Consider the following 14,193-nt stretch of genomic DNA (forward strand, 5'->3'; position numbering starts at 1 on the left):
TTAAATTCCTCCCTACCTATATGTGTGCCACTACAAACTAAAATCCATAACTTCATTGTTCTTACTCCTTTTCCCATTTGTCAGTAGTGCATCCCTCCAGATTAAACTAATTATTTCTGTTTTTCCTCTTGTTCTGTTTTAGATAGATCCCTCCCATCTCCTCCTCTTTTAATTCAATCTTGTTGCCTTGCATTTCTTGATTTTGGGTGCACTGGTATCTTAGCCCATCACTTTTCAGCCTGAAGGAGTCTGAAGAAGGGTCTCGACCCAAAACGTAACCTCTTCCTTTTCTCCAGAAATGCTGCCTGACGTGCAGATTTACTCCATCATGTTGCGTCTATCTTCAGTGTAAACCAGCATCTGCAGTTCCTTCCTGCACACTTTTCAGCCACACTTGATTCTCACAAGCGCAAAGTTATTTTCTGTGCTTCATGATTCAACTCACGGACCTTGTGCTTCCTGCACCTCTCCATCTATGCAACCTCATGACTTATCTTTCCCCAAGGTTGCAATCAAATTCAACCATCTCTCACCACATCCCAGTATCTCCCTTCTGATTCCACTTTCTTCTACAACCAACCCTGGAACAAACATTCCACAACACTTACACCAGCACAGTTAAACACATCCATCCCAAGTGTTATTACTGTTTAAATCCTGAGCACGTCACACTTGCATTTGGTTGTTTAACATTGAATGGAACTTGTTTACGGAACAAATTCCAAAGGGGATTTTCCAAATAGTCTCAGCGCAAATCGAGAAATAGGAGCATCTGAAAGTATGCAGATTTTGTTCTGCACGGTGACGCAGCGGTAGAGTTGCTGCCTTACAGTGTTTGCAGTGCTGGAGACCCGGGTTCAATCCCAACAGAATTTGCACGTTCTCCCCGTGACCACGGGTTTTCTCGGAGATCTTCGGTTTCCTCCCACACTTCAAAGACGTACAGGTATGTAAGTTAATTGGGGGTACACACAATTGCTGGAGAAACTCAGCAGGTGCAGCAGCATCTATGGAGCGAAGAAAATAGGCGACGTTTCGGGCCGAAACCCTTCTTCAGACTGATGGGGGGCAATCCTTCAATCCTTCAACAGCCTCTCATGCCTATTACCCCGATTCTCCCGCTACCTCCTGGGTTAAGCATGCTTTACAATGCCCATTCAACCTATCAATCAGCATGTCCTTCAAATAGAAACATAGAAATTAGGGGCAGCAGGCCATTCAGTCCTTTGAGCCCGCACCACCATTCAATATGATCATGGCTCATCATCTAAAATCAGTACCCCATTCCTGTTTTTTCCCCCACGTCCCTTGATTCCTTTAGCTCTAAAAGCTAAATCTGACTCTCTCTTGAAAACACTCCCAACATCGGGAACATCTTTCCAGCATCTAGCCTGTCCAATCCTTTAAGAATTTTATATGTTTCTATAAGATCCCCTCTCATCCTTCTAAATTCAAGTCAATACAAGACCCGTTGACCCATTCTTTGATCATATGTCAGTCCCGCCATCACGAGAATTTACCTGGTGAATCTACACTAGAATCAACCGCGAGTTCCTGGAGCTGTATAGCAGCTGCACTCACTGCACTGCTATAGCCTTTAATTGCAATCAAGAATTTTACTAAACCACCAAGATGATTATTGCTTATTATCTCTGACTGTGAGCTTCACATACATACATGACCATTAAAATTTCAATTTCAAAAGAATGCTTTATTTAAACAAGTGTTTCCTCTAGACACTATACAAGCAGTGAATGTTATCCACTGTGGGGATCAGTAATCCCACAGGTCCAACATGCAAAGAAAGCAAAACAAGTAAACAATTTGGAATTGTGTGTTTAATGCCCCATTTCCTTTTTAATCAAAATCTTCCGGTCTTTAACACCAATCCCCATCCCCGAGGTGCTTTCTCTAAACAAAAATTGCGGGTTCAACAAAGCACTAAACTTAGCTCACAGGGATTACCCTCTCCACACTAGAAGCTGCCCTCAATTCATGCTGAGGGAGGACAGTATAATAGAAAGCCAGAATTACATGAGAACTAAATCAAACTGTTTTTGATACTCGAACTAAGCGTTAATATGCTTATTATTAATTAGGGAAGAAATTCTTCTTCTGGAGTTACGAGTATTTGGAATAGTTAAGTATCCCTATGCAATGTAGATAAGTCTCCATTTGAAAAGTCAACCTAGTTTCAACAAATAATTTTTGTTCATTAAATTGGCTGGCTTTCAGCCCAAATTGATTAAAAGAAACCCTAAAAGAATGAAGAATTTCAAGTGAATGTTATATTTAATACAAATCAGCTTTTTGGAATTGAATGGATTGCCTTAAAAAAAAAAAAACTGGAAACCAAACTCTCACTACAAAATAGCCATATCCACAGATCAATATAATAAACATGTTTAAGAAAGAACTGCAGATGCTGGAAAAATCGAAGGTATGACAAAAATGCTGTTGAAACTCAGGTGAGGCAGCATCTATGGAGTGAAGGAATAGGTGACGTTTTGGGTCGGTGTCAACCCGGAACGTCACCTATTCCTTCTCTCCATAGATGCTGCCTCACCCGCTGAGTTTCTCTAGCATTTTTGTCAAACTAATGAACATAGCGAGTTTATGGCAGGGGTCACAGAAAACACCATCAAAAGGCACATAACGCTGTACAAATCGTCTAAACATTATATTCGTTACCAGATGTTAATGTCTGTGCAAGTATACCTTTCAAAAGCAGATAGGTGTAGAATTACATACAAACTTGATTAGGACACGAGACCATAAAAACCTGTTCTGCCAAGTCATAAACTTACAGGGAAAATGCTTTAAAGGGACTTTTTCATATCGAATTTCAAACATGCATTGGCATAACAGTGCATTTAAAATCTTTTGGCATCCTCCATTATATTTTGATTATATGTTGCAGCCTTCACTTTACAATTAAAACAGTCCATCACTTGTCTACCAGGTTTAACACAGTGTATAAGTTGTGCCTCAGCTGCTTCTGTCGACACTCCCCAAAATTCCAAGAAGGTTACAAAAATATTTGTCCTTCAAGCTTAAGGCAGATGCTTTGATAACAGAAACTCCTCTTTAAAACACAAGGAACCATGCCATTTTTATTCATTACTAGTGTTGAAAGATAACTACAAGACGTTGTCACATACACTGACAGACAATACTTTCAGGCAAAAAATGATGGCAGCATCTGTGGATGAATATGGACAAAAAATGATTTTGGTCAGGACTGAAGTCGAGGCAGAAAACTGGGAAAAGGAGGTAGGGGTGAAGCAAAGCCTGATAAGTGATAGGTGGATATAGGTGAGGATGGATGATTGGCAGATGGTAGAGATAGTCGCAAATGGCTAGAAGTGAATAGGAGACAAAATGGTGTCAGATCTAGAAAGAAGAGTGAAATGCAAAGCTGGAGGAAGGGATATAGGTGGAAGAGGAGTTATACAAAAGAACTGATATATCCCCTATTTCCCCTCGCCCCTGCTCCCTTCCATTCATACCCCTCCATCTGGCTTCACATTTCACTCCTCCTCCTCCTCCTCCTCTTATCTGACACAAATGTCGTCTCCTTCCCACCTCCAGCATTGTCATAATCTCCACCCATCTGCCAATCATCCTCACCTATATCCACCTATCATTGCCAGGTGTTTCCCTAAGCCACTTCACTTTGCCCGATTCTCCCTCTTCTCCAATCGGGCTGAAGAAGGGTCCCGACCTGTCCAATCCCTCCGCAGATGCTACCTGACGCATTGAGTCCCCCCAGCAATTTGTTTTGTGCTCAAAATACCAATATCAGCAGTTTTTTGTGTTTTGATAGTTTTGCGGAGGCCTCCTGTTTCCATCTGTACACAAAGTATGTATTCTTTCCACATAAAAAGCAATAGTGCATTAATTTTATCTCAATGTAAGATAAGGCTCCCTTTAGCCATTGTAACTCTGGTACGAAGATTGGCAACTCTAATTATTCAAAATATATAAAGGCTTGACTCCCAGTGTATGATCTGTTGCAAGAAGGCATTGGCACCATATTGCCATCTGGAAAATTGCAAGCGAAGAAAAATGTACGTGCTTGTACAAAATACATGTGCAAATACAAAACTCCTAAATCTAGCAGCAGCACATCTGAGCACTTCCCTCCCCCCTCATCCCACCATTGAGCCCAGTAGTGGATCATTGAGGTCTCAGAGGACATTTGCATCCAACAACTTGGCTTACTGGCAGGAACGGCTGATAAACAACAGTGACGTCATTCAGTTGAACGTGTTATTTTTAATGTACTAAATGGTAGGTTACAGGGAGAAGGCAAAAGAATGGGGCTGAGAAGGAAAATCCAATCATAAGATCATGTGATAATAGCAAAAATAGGTCATTTGGTCCTACTCCGCCATTCAATTATAGCTGATTTATCTCTCCCTCCTAACCCCACTCTCCTGCCTTCTTCCTATAACCTCTGACACCCGTACTAATCAAAAATCTATCTCTGCCTCGAATATATCTACTGACTTGGCATCCACAGCTTTCTGTGGCAAAGAATCCCAGAGATTCATCACCCTCTGATGAAAGAAATTCCTCCTTATCTCCTTCCTAAAAGAACATCCTTTAATTCTGAGGCGCTAGACTCTCCCACTAGTGGAAACATCCACTCCACATCCACTCTATCCAAGCCTTTCACTATTCTGTACGTTTCAATGAGATCCCCCCTCATTCTTCTAAACTCCATCGAGTATGGACCCAGTGCCGTCAAACGTTCATCATATGTTAACCCAATAATTCCTGGGATCTTTCTTGTAAACCTCCTCTGGACCCTCTCAGGGGCCAGCACTTCCTTCCTTAGACATGGTGCCCAAAATTGCTCACAATATTCCTGACCAGCGCCTTATAAAGCCTCAGCATTACATCTCTATTTTTGTATACAAGCCCTCTTGAAATAAATGCTAGCATTGCGTTTGCTTTCTTTACTACTGATGAATGAATGGTGGAGTAGACGCGATGGGCCGAATGGCTTAATTCTGCTCCTATGTCTTGTCTTTGTATTTTGTTAGTATTTCAATGTATTTTTAATCAACTCAAATTTTGAATGATTTTTTAAAAAAGTTAGTCTATTTAAGGAGTTCTGAGATGATAATCAGAAACATTTTAAAATGTTTCCAAACTTCTTTGGTAGAGGCAGGCAGCTTGTTGATCTTCAGGTGAGAGGTGCTTTACTGGATTTAGCACCGGCTGAAAATTGGCGTATTGGTTTTCGATTACGTCCTGGGATATGCACTGCGGGACTGGAGAGAAGGAATGGGTGACGTTTTGGGTCTGAAGAAGGGTCTCGACCCAAAATGTCACCCATTCCTTCTCTCCAGAGATGTTGCCTGTCCCGCAGAGTTACTCCAGCATTTTGTGTCTACCTTCGATTTAAAACAGCATCTGCAGTAGGTATGTTGCAAAACCTACCTGAATCGTCGCTGAGAATCTGCCCCAGCCCGTGTGCGCGATTTTGGCGCTGTTTAGAGGGGGCGGGTTTAAAACGCGATTTTTTCTAGGCTGTTCCAATCAAAGATGTTCAGCCTAGTAAATCATCAACGAAAAATCGCTGAAAGACCCCGTCGCAAAAGGTATTATTAGTTTTATAGGCCTCGAATAATAGTTATAATAGTTTGAAAATCACTCTCTCAACCCGCGACCTCTCGCAGCCCCAGGGTTTTATAAAGCAAACAATTAAAGGAATGTACCTTATTTTTTACATTAAAAGGGGCTTCTTAAGACCCCTTTATACAAAGTTTACTATAGCGAGTAGTTCATTTTGGGCTCTTTATATCCCGCAGTATTTTTCTGGGCACTTGAGGGCACAAATCCAGCGCAATGTGAACGTTCTAAACCAGCGTGTTCACAGGAACCCACTAGAAAGCTAATTTAAAATGGACTTTAATTCACAGCAATTGAACACTAAATTCCTTCCATTTGGCCTATAAATTGATGTAAATGAAATTTAAAAATCACGTTTTATTGTGAATTATTTGTGAATATTATTTGGACACTTAGGCTATTTAAAAATTTTAATCATTTATTAAGAAATGGATAGATGTTTAGATCTAGTAATTGAAGTTTGAAATTAGCTACAATTGGGTAACTAACTAATTATATGCTTTAATTTCAGGTCATCCAAGTAAGATTATTTTATATTTGTTTCAGAATGGTTCAATCTATGATAACTGAAAATTTCATTCAGTTCTCTTAATTTTTAAGAAGGTCATGGGCTTTTGACTGTCCATGATCACAGCTTTTTTGTTATGTCCATAGAAAATCAATAGGGAACAAGATGCTAATTTCCGAGTATGAAAATGGCCATAACTTTTTATTACTTGAGATATGAAAGTGAATTAGGTGTCAAATTAAACTTATTTTTATGCTTTATCTGATGGGATAAATTGCATACTTGATTTTTTAAATCTCAAAATTTTGTAACATTGCTATCTGCAGTTCTTTCCTACACACAAAGCTGTTATCAAGGTCCATAGTGGAAAGGCCACATTTTATGGCTCACTTACAATTACACACACAAGAGATTAGAAGCAATTTGCAGCCTTGCTGAATTTAAAAGATGAACCTTGATAAAATAAACGCTGCCTCTCCTCCCAGGCCGCCTTTGAAAACAGACATTCCAGGAGATGGCCAAATGTCCTTTCTGCAGAGGGTGACCTGTGAGTATGTGGCAACACTGATGAGATTCCAATTGCACATGAAAGATGTGACAGAGAAGGCTTTCCTCACCCTTCTCAGATACAATGGTTTAGCCCTCTGAACAACAAGGCAGGACTGTGGTGTGCCTCAGTCTGAAGAAGGGTTTCGGCCCGAAACGTTGCCTATTTCCTTTGCTCCATAGATGCTGTTGCACCCGCTGAGTTTCTCCAGCATTTTTGTGTACCTTCGATTTTCCAGCATCTGCAGTTCCTTCTTAAACAAGGCTGGACTGGTCAGGATTACAAGTGGGAATTTTGAACAATGGACCAGGTTCAACATGATCCGGAGAAAAACCAGATAACAACTTCCACTGAACACACAACTGGTTTGTTGGTAAGAAAGCAGAGGGTGATGGGAGAAGGATGTTTTTCTGACTGGAGGCCCTTGACTAGTGGTGTGCCTCAGGGCCAGGCCCGGGCCATTTGTTCTTTGTCATCTATATCAACAACTTGTACAACATTGTACAAGGAATGGTGAGTCATTATGCAAATGATATAGAAATAGGTGGTATCATAGATGAGTGAAGAAGGTTATCAAGAATTACAGCTGGATCATGAACAGCTGAGTATGTGGGCTGAGGAATGGCAAATGGAGTTTAATTCCATTCCAGTGTCACAGCTGCCGTCCTGGTGCCGTTGCAACAACCTAGAACTCAATGCTCTTAAGACAGTGGAATTGATTGTAGACTTTAGGAGAGCTCCCCCTCCCTTCACCCCACTCACCATCAACAACACCACAGTCACATCTGTGGAGTCTTTTAAGTTCCTGGGAGTCTTTTAAGTTCCTGGGAACCATCATCTCCAAGGACCTTAAGTGGGGGGCTATCATCTACTCCACAGTCAAAAAGGCACAACAGAGGATGTACAATGGTGTTTTATCATTAATGTTTTATTATTATTAATGTTTATTGTTTTCCCAAGTCATTCGTAATTGTCACTGTAAGTCATGTTGTTACTTGTGGGCGGAGCACCAAGGCAAATTCCTTGTATGTGAATACTTGGTCAATAAACTTACTTACTTATTCAGATGGTGAATGCAAGGAATTGCATTTTGGGACATTTAACCAGGGTAGGACTCATAGTAAACAGTAGGGCCCAGGGGAGGGTTGTTGAACTGAAGCACTGAGAACGTACATACTTCCCTGAAAGTGGTGTTACAGGTGGGGAGGATGGTGAAGAAGGCTTTTGCCCCACTGGCCTTCAGCAGTCAGGGCATTGAGTATGTAAGTTGGGACACTATGTTGTAGTTTTATGAGATGTTGGGAGCTAGAGGCATGGTGTTTGCCTAGATACATTAAAGTATGCATTGGTAGAGTTGGTCGGTACGTTGGCGTAGTGGTAGAGTCGCTGCCTTACAGTGCCAGAGATCCAGGTTCAATCCTGATGATAGGTACTGTCTGTACTGAGTTTGTACGTTCTCCCTGTGGCATAGTGGGTCTTCTCCGGGTGCTCCAGTTGACTTGCAGGTTAATTGGCTTCTGTAAATTATCCCTTGTGTGTTGGGGTAGAACCTGTGTACAGATGATCGTTGGTTGGCGTGGACTCGGCGGGCCTGTTTCCACACTGCACCTCCAATCTAAACAGTGTATCATTGATAGTTTCCCAATTCTAGTACACTCTCTCCGCTTGATCTTCAAGACAAACTATAGTTAAGAATAAACTACCATAACTTTCACTACAATCACATTCAATCACCTGGTCTATGACAAGCACCACCCTGAGTTAGACGGTGCTGCCTTCTTCACAATTGCATAATTCAGCTATTTATAAGTACTTCTACTTCAGCTCTTTAGCACACGTTGTTCCTGGGTTTCTCAAATTTGGCAACTGCTCGTTTTTATCTGTTTGGTTTGGAAGACGAATTCCTCAGAGGAGATGTGTACCAACCACCAATCCTCTCATCGTACAATCACTCTGCCAACATTCAAGCCAGTCCCTCATTTCGTTGCCAAGCTCTCATAGAAAACAAATTCCCCACCCTTTGCACACAGTGATTCAAGCAGCACCAAGACTTGTTCAAACACATTTTTGACGACTCTGTGGTGGAAGGTGCTGTGGTTCAGCAAGATCCCGGAAAGAAAGGTGGTCTCTCATTCAGTCTGGAACTGATCAGTGGGATGTTGATGGATAGAAAGAGAAGTTTGTAATGCAGAGATCACCAGTAATTCCAAGAGCTTATTTCCAACAAATGGAGATCAGATTCTACTGTGAATGCATCCACAGTAGCTCATCTAACTTTTTTTTTTAATTCCCCCCTTCCTTCCAATAACCTACAGCAAACTCTCACTCTCCTCTATTTGGGTGCTTTCAATAAATAAACCTGGGACTGAAACAGTCAGTATTAATAACAATGATTGTGAAATTAAGACTGTCAATAATAAATCCAGAGACACAAGAGATAGCTAGAATCTGGAACAACAAAGAAACAATCTGCTGGAGGAACTCGATGGGTTGAACACCTATGGGGCTAAGGAATGATACAGGTCTTGACCTGCAATGTGAACCATTGCTTTCCCTCTACAGATGCTGCTCGACTTTGCCCAGCTCCTCCAGTAGATTGTTTGTTGTCATAAAAATCAATCTGGTTCATTGACACACTTCATGGAAGGAAAACTGCCTTGACTAACACTCATGTGATTGCAAACCCACAATAATGTGGCTTATACTTCCCCACGCTTTAAATAGACCACCAAGCCATTCAGTCAGGGTCAATAAAAAAAAGAAGATGCTGGGAGCAAGTCAGCAATGAGAAACAGAGTTAATATTTCAGGTCAAAGACCCTTTTGTTCCAATGATGAGCCTTTGGCCCGATGCAGTAACTTAGCTGCTCTTTTATGGAAACAGAAAGTAAACATAAAAAAAGACTGCCAAATATAATTGCATTTGCAGTTTCCCTTTTCCAGAGAAGCTGTAAGTTGATGAGTTTCCAGCACTTCCGCTTTCCTGCATCTGCAGGTTTATTTCATTTTCAATCTTTAAAAAATGTATTTTATAAAATGTGTTATACGGAAAGCTTGATATGAAGAGGAAGTTTTAAACTATTCTTGCATCAAGCGAATATGGGAGACGCATCATAACACCCAAAAACAAAAATGTGTTCAAATGCATGTCCTTTATAGTCAGCTTTCATCACGAACAAAATAAAAGATGATCAGCGATAAAGAATCATTGTTTATTGACAAACAATTTCAATTATAACTTGGTACAATGACTCAACGTACCTCCAGAGCACTAATAACATTTCATAGAGCCATTAGGGCAGATGACCAAAGGATACGTCAAATCATTTGTTATAAGAATGGTTAAGACAGTTGAGTGGAGTTGGCCTCAGTTGAACAATGCTCAGAAAACACAAATGTTGGTGAAGAATCAAGTTAACAGAGGATTGAAAGGGATTAGGAGAAAGGATAGGGTGAACCACTTGGAGATATGAAAATAAAGTTTTAGAATTGCTTAACTAAATTGCTGTCTAAATAAGCACATGGCTGTTTGGTGAATGGAGTACAGCAGGAATGTTTAGGATGAGTTCCAATGCAAGACAGGAGAGGACATAGCAAATACTACATAGCACAGACACAGAAATATATCTCAATGTACACACAAACCTTCTGCACCTGGTGCCTAGAAATACCTAATTACCTTGTCGTCAGTTGATCAATTGGAAAAGCTTCACATCCCACAGCACAGTTTCCTTTGCTGCCTGTGGTACACAAAATATATTTGTATGAGAATTCATTTAACATAAAATAATCTTTGGAAAATTAAATAATGAATTCACTAATGTCCTCCAGGTTTGCCTACGTTTAAAGCCTGACCCGGTCTTGCAGCAGGACTGTGTGATTAATACACTCTGTAATGATTCAAGTGGTGACAAAATTGCACAAATAATCATTCAGCAGAAAGTCTGTACAGATGTGGGCTTTCCAGTCATGTCTGGATCTCAAAACTAATTAATGCTGACTTGCTATTCATTTCTGGCCTTTGTATTTAATTTTAGCTTTCTAATGTTAAATGTATTTTCCAAATTCAAGCAGCTCTGACTACATTGTAATTTAATGACCAAGCATTGCTATTCTCACTATCCTATGATGGCTTGCTATTCCATTCCTAAAAGCAGTTATGAGTCAACCGTATTGTTCACTGTCAGGACTTGCATACAGGCCACACCGGATATGATCAGGTATTAATTTCCCTAAAGCACACTTGTCTCAGGATGGGGCTTTAACATGGTATATTTGCAGATGCCTTTATCTCTTACTAATTATTTATTCCAGAATACATAATTCACTGAATTTACATTCTGCAGCTGCCAAGTGGAATTTAAAACCTTGGCTCTAATCACTGGCTTTTGGATTACTTGGTCAGCAACAATAACTGCTGCACTCCTTGCTTTTTCATTTCCTCTTTTCTACATTTTTAATTTCTTCAGGCTGAAGATTTAATAAACAATTTTCATAAACTGAAAATATGCACGTTCACAGGCCTAAGGGAAAAAAAAACTATTCTACAACAGTTACTACAGCTGTGATTACATGGCATGCATTGTTGCTGCTATCAACACAGGATGTGAAGATTTATAACAAAGAATTTTCCAAATTATTAACATTTATGAACCAACCTCTACCAAGAGTACATACACAATGGACCATCAAAAGCATCTGGTCTAAATTCATCCACCTGCTTCCGGACTAAAATACTTGTAAAAAAATATTTTAGATGAGGTCATCTTTTTTTTTGCTGCCCCACCAGCAATCTGCACAATTTTATCTTATTGCAAAACCTAGAAAGAACTTTTTTTTAAAGAAATTAAACCTGGAGTCTATTTATCTCTAGTCTCTTTAGAGGAAACAGTGGGACTCACTATATTACAGTTGTATAGCTAAGAGGCATTAGCCTTGTGTATGCAATGGAGCAGATGGTCTCCAGTTGTTAAAAATAACAACTGAAGTTATATACAGTTCTGCAACTGAATCGGACCACATTTGACGTATCAAATCCTATGATCTCTGAAAACAATTATCAACCTCAGTCTTAAAAAAAGTTGAAGAATGCCTGTTTACTCCGTCAGACCCCCCCCCCCCCCCCCTCAAATAACACACTTTATTTACTGAAAGGGTCATTGAAGGACCTGAATACAAGCTGGGTGACAGAGCAGTGGAATACAATGGGAGCACTGCATTGTCAATGGTGTTATCCTTCATATGAGATTCGAAACTAATAACTTGTCCATATGTACATGGGCAATATTTAGAGTATCAATTAATTATATACCAAATACATTTATTATGCACAAGGCTTTTTTTTTTGCCGATAGAAAGTATAGTATAATGCCAACAGCATGTTGCAATGAACACATTATTGACTAACCAGTGATATTCCTCGAAAGCCCAAAAAATATTCCACAAATAAATTGGGTGCAGACTATTCCACATGACCAACTTGCGATTTCAGCTATTTTAATTAAACTATATGGAACTAAAGTTGACCTCAAGGAGACCAATCCACAGCAAAGAAATTGTTCAAGAAGGAGCTACAGATGCTGGAAGATCGAAGGTACACAAAAATGCTGGAGAAACTCAGCGGGTGCAGCAGCATGGAGCGAAGGAAATAGGCGATGTTTCGGGCCGAAACCCTTCTTCAGACTGATGGGGGGGGGAAGAAGGAAGGAAAAAGGGAGCCCAAGGGCGGGGGGGATGGGAGGAGACAGCTCGAGGGTTAAGGAAGGGGAGGAGACAGCAAGGGCTAGCAAAATTGGGAGAATTCAACGTTCATGCCATCCGGACGCAAGCAATCCAGGCGGAATACGAGGTGCTGTTCCTCCAATTTGCGGTGTTGCTCACTCTGGCAATGGAGGAGACCCAGGACAGAGAGATCAGATTGGGAATGGGAGGGGGAGTTGAAGTGCTGAGCCACCGGGAGGTCAGGTAGGTTATTGCGGACTGAGCGGAGGTGTTCGGCGAAACGATCTCCCAACCTCCGCTTAGTCTCCCCGATGTAAATCAGCTGACATCTAGAGCAGCGGATGCAGTAGATGAGTTTGGAGGAGATACAGGTGAACCTTTGTCGCACCTGGAACAACTGCTTGGGTCCTTGAATGGAGTCGAGGGGGGAGGTGAAGGGACAGGTGTTGCATTTCTTGCGGTTGCAACGGAAAGTGCCCGGGGAGGGGGTGGTACGGCAGGGAAGGGAAGAATTGACAAGGGAGTTGCGGAGGGAGCGGTCTTTGCGGAAGGCAGACATGGGGAGAGATGGGATGATGGAAAGAAATTGTTGCCAACATTACATTGGATAAGGGAATCATTTTTGGAACTCTACAGGAGCACGACATTATAATGCTAAAATGGCGACTACAGTGCACAAACACTCATGTGGCAACAGGGTGATACAAAATGCTGTAGATGCTGGAATCTTGTGCAAAGAATGAAGTGCTAGAGAAACTCAGGCTGTATCTGCGGAGGGAATGGACGGATGATGTTTCGGTCAGGGCAATTCATCCGACTGCTGGAAAAGGCTTCCACCCAAATCCCTCCATCCCGCTTCACATTTCACTGGTTTTCTCTCCTTATCCAACAAACTTTGTCTCCTTTTTACCTCCAGTCTTTGGAACTTACTACACACACCTGCCAATCACCAACCCCCCCCCTCCTCCACCACCTTCATCTACTTATCACATACCAGCCTTTGCTCAACCCTCACCTCTCTTTTCCAGTTTCTCCCTCCCCCCCCCCCATCAGTCTGCCTGACCAGTTGAGTTCCTTCAGCACCTTTTTCCTTACTTTTGTACGTTTTTACCTTAGCAACAAAGGCTAATGTTAAATTCACTGTACTAATTGCTTACTGTGCCAGCAGGGTGACCATGTATTCCTTATACAAAAACTGCTGGATCCATCTGTATAGCTGTATAAGATATGGGGGAAAAATTCGGAACGGGGTACTGATTTTGGATGATCAGCCATGATCATATTGAATGGCAGTGCTGGCTCGAAGGACCAAATGGCCTACTCCTACTTTCTATGTTTTACATTCCAACACACTCCATGGACACAATATTCTTCTTTTGTATCTGCTCTAAAATAATTAGCTTATATTTCACCATATTACACCCAGTCAAACTTTTAATCACTCATTTAACCTTTAGTAGATGGTGTCCTCTTCACAACTTTCTTCCCAATTTCCATACTGGCAGAAAATAGAGCTGCAATGTACTCCGTCCTTTCATCCAAGTCATTAACCTGTAAAGAGCCACTTTGTCAAATGTCTTCTGGAAACTAGCTCCCTATTTGGCAGATACACAGGACTGCATCTAAAATGACTTGTTCTGATTATTTGCTTCAGAAACAAGCATTGGAAGCCTCTACCGTTACCACATTTCCCCTTGTTGACAACCAAAGGAACCAACATTTACTTTTGCTAATTCCTTCCTCTGGGTCATTTAATCTTGGTTTATTTTCTCCAT

The 14,193-nt window shown here is 41.1% G+C and overlaps 1 protein-coding gene across 2 annotated transcripts in view; it reads right to left on the bottom strand.

Moving 5' to 3' along the window:
- Positions 1-14,193, bottom strand: part of LOC129706115 (protein kinase C and casein kinase substrate in neurons protein 2-like) — a 60,885-nt gene that overhangs the window by 32,016 nt on the left and 14,676 nt on the right. For both annotated transcript variants that reach the window (XM_055650105.1, XM_055650104.1), the window contains exon 2: positions 10,377-10,437. The gene's annotated coding sequence lies outside the window, so the exon portion shown is untranslated. The remainder of the gene's footprint in view (positions 1-10,376; positions 10,438-14,193) is intronic.

This window comes from Leucoraja erinacea, chromosome 19 (assembly GCF_028641065.1).
Source record: "Leucoraja erinacea ecotype New England chromosome 19, Leri_hhj_1, whole genome shotgun sequence".
Classification (NCBI taxonomy): domain Eukaryota; kingdom Metazoa; phylum Chordata; class Chondrichthyes; order Rajiformes; family Rajidae; genus Leucoraja; species Leucoraja erinaceus.